This window comes from Nelumbo nucifera, chromosome 2, assembly GCF_055504915.1.
Source record: "Nelumbo nucifera cultivar China Antique chromosome 2, China Antique-T2T, whole genome shotgun sequence".
Taxonomy (NCBI): domain Eukaryota; kingdom Viridiplantae; phylum Streptophyta; class Magnoliopsida; order Proteales; family Nelumbonaceae; genus Nelumbo; species Nelumbo nucifera.
Window position 1 is genome coordinate 87,439,110 of NC_142650.1, and position 6,883 is coordinate 87,445,992.

A 6,883-nucleotide genomic window follows, 5' to 3' on the forward strand; every position below is an offset into this window, starting at 1 on the left:
AATTAGAAACCGACATGATTTTTGGCAATATTTCAAGGTAATTAAGTGATAAAGTCTTCTTTATGACGTATACACCAAAAAAAATGATTAATAAAAAACTTAAATCTACTGGCAGGATTGTGTTGGGGCAATCGATGGCTCACACCTCCCTGTGAAAGTCCCTTCTACTGATGTTGCTAGGTTTCAAGGTCGTAAATCTTATCCCACACAAAACATTCTTGCTGCATGCACTTTCAATTTGTTGTTCACATATGTATTACCTAGACCTGTTCATGGGCCGGGTAGCCCGACGGCCCGGCCCGCACCCCGGCCAGGCTTGTCATATAATTAGGCCCGCGGGCCTGACCATGGGCTTAACACAGTAAGCCCGACTGTGTTTCGGGTCGGGCTCGAGATTTGTCAAAAAAACCCGGCCCAGCCCGACTCAGTATTATATATTTTATAAAATATATAAATAATATAATATTTATTAAAATATATATTTATAATTTAATATATATATATATTTTTTTTTTTATTCTTTTCTTTATAATTTCAATCTATCTCTCTCTTTATTCAACTGCTTCAACATTAATAATAATAATAATAATATAGGCTAAATTTCGGGCCCGGGCCCAGGCTCGGGCTTCGGGTTTTTTATGAGGGTCGGGCTCGGGTCCAAATTGTAGGCCCGATGTCGGACCGGGCTCGGGCTCGGGCTTTAAAAAAATTTGTTAATACACAATAAAAGCCTGGCCCGGCCCGGCCCGGCCCGGCCCATGAACAGGTCTAGTATTACCTGGTTGGGAGGGTGCCGCATCGGATTCTCACATGCTTAACAATGCTCTAAGGAGAGAGCATAAATTAGAGGTCCCTCAAGGTAGTAATAAACTCTCACAAGAGACATTTTTATTTAATAGTTAAGTATGTACGTGTTTTCCAACTTTTTATATTTTAAATAGGTAAATATTATCTTATAGACGCAGGATTTTCATTAAAGACGGGGTTCATTACACCATATCGAAACACACGATACCATCTAAAGGAATGGGGTGCACATCAACCTGAGAACCCAAAAGAACTGTTTAACCTTTGACACTCATCACTTAGAAATGTCGTTGAACAGATCTTTGGGGTATTGAAGAAACGCTTTCCAATCTTGGTATCTCAACAACATTACCCTTTTAATTCACAGGTGAAGATTGTGTCTGCATACTGCATCTTACACAACCATGTCATGGGTGTGGATCCGTATGATTTCATCATGCGTCAGTATGATCGAGAAGCAGTTGATACTGAGGATGATGTAGGAATTGATGATTTAAATGATGATAGAGCAAACAATACACAAATCTCCCAACTATCTCAACGAGCTAGTAGAAATGAACAATCAAGGGAAGGAACTCGTCTCAGAGAAGTTATGTCTTGTATCGATCTAGGGCTCGACATTAATTCCTTCCTGTTGTTTAACTCTTTCTTTATAATATAACTTTTGTTGTATAACTTTTTTTATGTGTGCACTCACTTCTTTAATTGATTATGATGTTTGATTTTATTAATTGCCTATTGCTATTTATACAAAAATACCTTGTATTAATTGGTGTTATGGATATATATTGTTGATTTGCATTGTTCATTTGATTGGCATGAAACAGAAATGGACTCTTCTAGCTCTCAGCCTGAAAACAAGACTGGAAAAAAAAATATGAGTTGGACACAGAACATGGATAATTTACTCATTGACACACTTGCTGAGCAAGTCAACCTTGGAAACAAGGTTGACAAAAGTTTCAAATCACCGGCTTACACTGCAGCGGCAAGTGCTATTAGCACTAAGTTTTCAGTTGAATGTACTCAAGGACACATACAAAATAGGCTGAAAACAATCAAGCAGAATTTTGTAATATTAAAAAACCTTTTGAATCAAAGTGGCTTTGTGTGGAATGATTCAACCAAGACAATAGATGCAACACCTGATGTTTGGGCTACATATATTGAGGTAAAATAGATTAACAACACTTATTCTTTAAACACTTGGTTTACAAATTATATGAAAGATGACTTATTAGTACGAAAGGTGACTTATTATGGAACTCCCATGGTAAATGAGCAGGCACATCCAGAGGCAAAGCAGTTTAGATGAAAAAGCATTCCAAACTATGACCAATTGGCATTGGTATGTGGAAATGATCAAGTGACTGGAAATGGTGCCTTTACAGCCAAGGAGCTAAATAAGCAAGACGAAATTTCTACAACTGCCACTAGTGCAACACCGAATGTTGAGCATATGTTTGATGACATTAATGAGGCTGAGAATTTTGGAGATCCTAACTTTCAAGCAAAGCCAGTGGAGGGAAGTAGTTTTGCAGAAGGAAGAGTTTTAGGAAAACGGAAGTCATATGCTGCAATTGTTGTTGAACAAGTGCAAGACATTGCTACACATCTCGGGAAACTTGCATCTGCAGTTGAGAGAGGGTTTGGTTTATTTAGCAAGGAAAAGGTGTATGCCGATGTTATGAGCCTAGAAGGATCTTCAGTGGCATTTTTTATGAAAGCATATGACTTCTTAGCTGAGTCTGAAAGTCGAGTTATGACATTTTATGGAATGGAGCCAAATTTGAGGAAGGCATGGCTTCAAATGAAGTTAGGGCCTCCATATTGAAGGGATGGATAAAAGACTTAAACTATAACTCACATTTATTAACAAACTAGGTACTAATTATATATGACAAAAACTTGTTTTGATGGTTGAGCCTTTGCGTCCATTTTGTATATTTTTTGGGGATGCATTGGCAATTTGATTGTTGTCCCTTTTTTTTGCGATGGTCAATCTACTTGTATTAGGTGGAATGAATGGTTATATTTTACCACAAATGGATTTATTGGTATATGGATGATTATGACTACATGGAATGAATAGGTTGAACTAATTACAGGTTAAAGACAAATTCAAATGATTTATTGATGTATGTATAACTTTTTGAATGAAATATGTTATTGAATGCAACTTCTTTGATGTACCAACAGGTCCAAATAATAGAGCAATTTTAGTTCCTAGTAGACTATTTTATGAATGCATGCACAGGTTTTTTATGGATGAGTACATTGCCTATGAACAAATTCTATGATGAATGAGCAGGTCCAAATAATTAAGCATTTCTTACTCTTTTTAAGTAAAATTTTTGAATGAGCAAGTTTAATAACACTATCATGCCACGTGGCAAGTTCAATCATATGTGTCATACATTTGGGGGGTGCAAGTTGTCATAAAAGTAAATTACATGCATTTTTTTAGTTGAGAAAAATTTTCTCAGCAAACAAACACTAGAAAGTGAATTTTCTCACAAAAATTTTCTCAGCAAACAAACACATTAAAACTAACTGAGAAAATAAATTTTCCTTTTCTCATCCCAACATTTCTCATCCCATCCTTTCTCAGTCCAATTTTCTCAACAAACAAACAGACCCTTAGAGAAAGAAACATTAAGAAATAGAAATTTAACGTTCTAGTGGAAGGGAAATGGAGAAAATACTGGGATATAGATTACAAATGGGTGGGTGAGGTTGCATTTTGGTATTTTGTTCATACAAATTATCTGTATCTCTAGACAGTGTGTTTCTTTCTCTTCTTCAGATTATATGGATAGTTGGAACTCTATCAGCCTTTACAAGGTTTTCATTTGGTTCAGCTATTTTTTTCCCTCTGCATTTACATCATAGCTTTGCTTATTTTTCTTTTTTTTTACATTTTTAACTGTGGCTGGTTATGGTGATGATGGTAAGACTAAGAGATACTTTAACATTGCTTGTTTTGTTCTCTCTTTATCAAGGGTTGCAGATTGTATCCATGTTTTTTCTTTTCATTTTTTGTCTGAACTATTGAGTGCAGCAGAATGGGGAGTACTGGTGGATCCACCTACGGGGCATACATATACGAGAATCTGGAGAGGAAACCATACTGGCCACAGGAGAAGCTCCGAATTTCCATTACAGGAGCTGGTGGGTTTATTGCTTCCCACATTGCCAAGAGGTTGAAGAGTGAAGGCCATTACATCATTGCTTCTGACTGGAAGAAAAATGAACACATGACGGAAGATATGTTCTGTCTTGAATTCCACCTTGTTGATCTCAGGGTGATGGATAACTGCTTAAAGGTTACAACTGGGGTTGATCAGGTTTTTAATTTTGCTGCTGACTTAGGAGGGATGGGCTTCATTCAGTCTAACCATTCAGTTATTATGTACAACACCACAATGCTTGAGGCTGCAAGAATCAATGGAGTTAAAAGGTTTGTTAGCCTGGAAGTAACACTTGACTGCATCATGTTTGTACTCCCTGTTTGAGAACTGGATTCTGGATATTGTTACTATGTTACCAATTGCTGCAGTTTTTGTCTAAATGTCTTAATATTGAATTGTATGTTGGGTTTTGTAGGTTCTTCTATGCTTCTAGTGCTTGCATCTACCTTGAATTTAAGTAGTTGGAAACTAATGTGAGCTTGAAGGAGTCTGATGCCTGGCCTGCAGAGGTTTGTTGCCATAATTAATTTAAAGAAGTTGGATTCATTTCTATTGATTTCATCTTACTGACTATTTATGGGGTTTAATCTTTTTATTTTCTTCTTGCAGCCTCAAGATGCTTATGGCTTAGAGAAACTTGCAACAGAAGAGCTGTGCAAACATTACACAAAGGACTTAAGGAATTGAGTGCTGAATTGGACGGTTCCATATATAACATATATGGCCCCTTTGGAACATGGAAAGGTTAGCTTAAACATGCAAGGGTTCATATTTATTGGGTATATTTGTTTCATTGGCCATGTGTTGATATATGCTGCATTGCTTTCACCAATTGTAGGTGGGAGGGAGAAGGCCCCTGCTGCTATCTGTCAGAAGGTCATTACATCCACTGATAAGTTTGAGATGTGGGGAGATGGACTTCAGACGCGATCTCTCACCTTCATTAATGAATGTGTAGAAGGTGTTCTAAGGTTATTACTGAACTGAATATCTATCTCACTGTTATCTTTTCAAGCTCTAGTCTTATAATTTTTTCTTTGCACTCTTATTAACTGCATTCCTATCTTCGTATTTTTGCAGGATGGGCTGAGAATCACTTACTTTTGGATCAAGGAGCAGATTGAGAAGGAGAAGGCTGAAGGTGTCGATGTGGCTGTTTATGGGTCATCCAAAGTGGTTGCTACACAAGCACCTGTTCAACTTGGCTCACTACGTGCAGCTGATGGTAAAGAATGAAGTTGGTGAATCCAATCAGTATCTATGGGTGCACTAAAAGGCCTAGTATTATGTTCAATAAATCAATACCACGGTATCATGTTGGCAGGGATGAAATGGGTACGGATAGTAGTAATAATTCATGATGCAGGTCAGGCGTATGGTCCTTTTCATTTTTATAATTACCATTTTGGTGTATGAAAGGAATGTTTTATTCATATGTATTACACTAGATTTTGAGAGTGGGTCTCTTCTATTCTTGAATGATATAATAAGTAATCTCATGAATGTTTGAAGGAATGAGAGATCCATCATATGGATGATCGAACCCTGTAGGTGGGTTGGGCGAAATTTCAAAAATTTCTCTCTCCCATGTGGGAATCACATTCCCTGTTTTAGAAAATATGTATTTTCAAGAATCAATCTTGAACCAAGAACCGAACCAGATCTGAAACCAAGAGGTAGGAGAGGGATATACCTGATACGAAGAAACAGTATCCTCCAATGAAGGTGTTCACGCCCAAAGAAATCTCCAAAGACTGCTCCCACTGAAAATGACACAGTGTAGGTTGGAGCAGAATCACCAATGTTCTTCCCAAGAACCGAATCATTCAGCAAGAATTCGATGGAGGCCGTGAGCGCGACTTCAGATCAGCCTTTCTCCAAAAACTGATATCAAGAACTACTCTTGATCGCTCCTACAACATTGGAGATCGAACTGGCAGTAGGCAGCAACTAGAGGAGAATGCAGGGAGAAGATGGCGCAGTCACACTGTTGTTGTCTTCTCTCTGTGTGATCTAAGATCTGATCTCTGGGGTTGAATGTAGATGTGATGAGATGAACTGAATGGTTCGCCCCCTCCTCCTTTTATAGACTTAAAGAGATCAACTCCTAATCCCATTAGAAGTTTCCTAATTCAAATCCTTATTTGAATCTAGACTCTCTTTAAGTGATAAGGATAGATCCTTATCTTATCTACAGATTAGATCAGCTCTCCTAATCTCATTAGGAGGTTTCCAGATCCAAATTTAGATCTGGACTCTCTGAGTGGATAGGGATAACTCCCTATCCCATCTGCTGATCCAAATCCAAGATCTGCCCCTCTTTAATTAGTCTAACTAAACCAGTTCGAAATGGGCTTTAGGCCCAATAAGTCTTATGTGCTCAGTGGCCTTCCAAATTGTTGCCCAGTTGGGCTTCTTTGTATGGCGTGGGACCCAAACATTGATCTACACATCAGCCACATGGGTTCCGCCCAGCCTCTATTACAAGGCATGGCCGAATACACTGTTATGGACAGTGAACCCCTTGAGCCCATCACATGGGCTCTTAATGGGTCCAACAGTTATACTAAGTGATCCCTGGGCCAAGCCACCTTATAAAAACCCAGGGACTATGGACAGATGCAAGATTAGCCCATCAGGTATTACCCTCAATGGTCTTACACTTAACCTCTCAGCCCATAATGATCAAACACTGCCCGACAAGAGAGGACCTCTCCCTCGGCTGCAAGGAACAGTGCTGCACTCTCTACTCACATGAATCTCGGGAATTAAAACATTTTTGCAAACATTTTGAAACCATAATATATATATGTATATCCATATATAAATATATTTTGCAAAACAAATTTCAACGATTAAAATCGGTTGTCGACAATTTTGGTTTC

The 6,883-nt window shown here is 38.1% G+C and overlaps 1 pseudogene; it reads left to right on the top strand.

Moving 5' to 3' along the window:
* The first annotated feature begins 3,872 nt into the window (after nt 1-3,872).
* On the top strand, nt 3,873-5,234 carry LOC104606086 (GDP-mannose 3,5-epimerase 1-like; annotated as a pseudogene).
* Nucleotides 5,235-6,883: the final 1,649 nt, after the last annotated feature.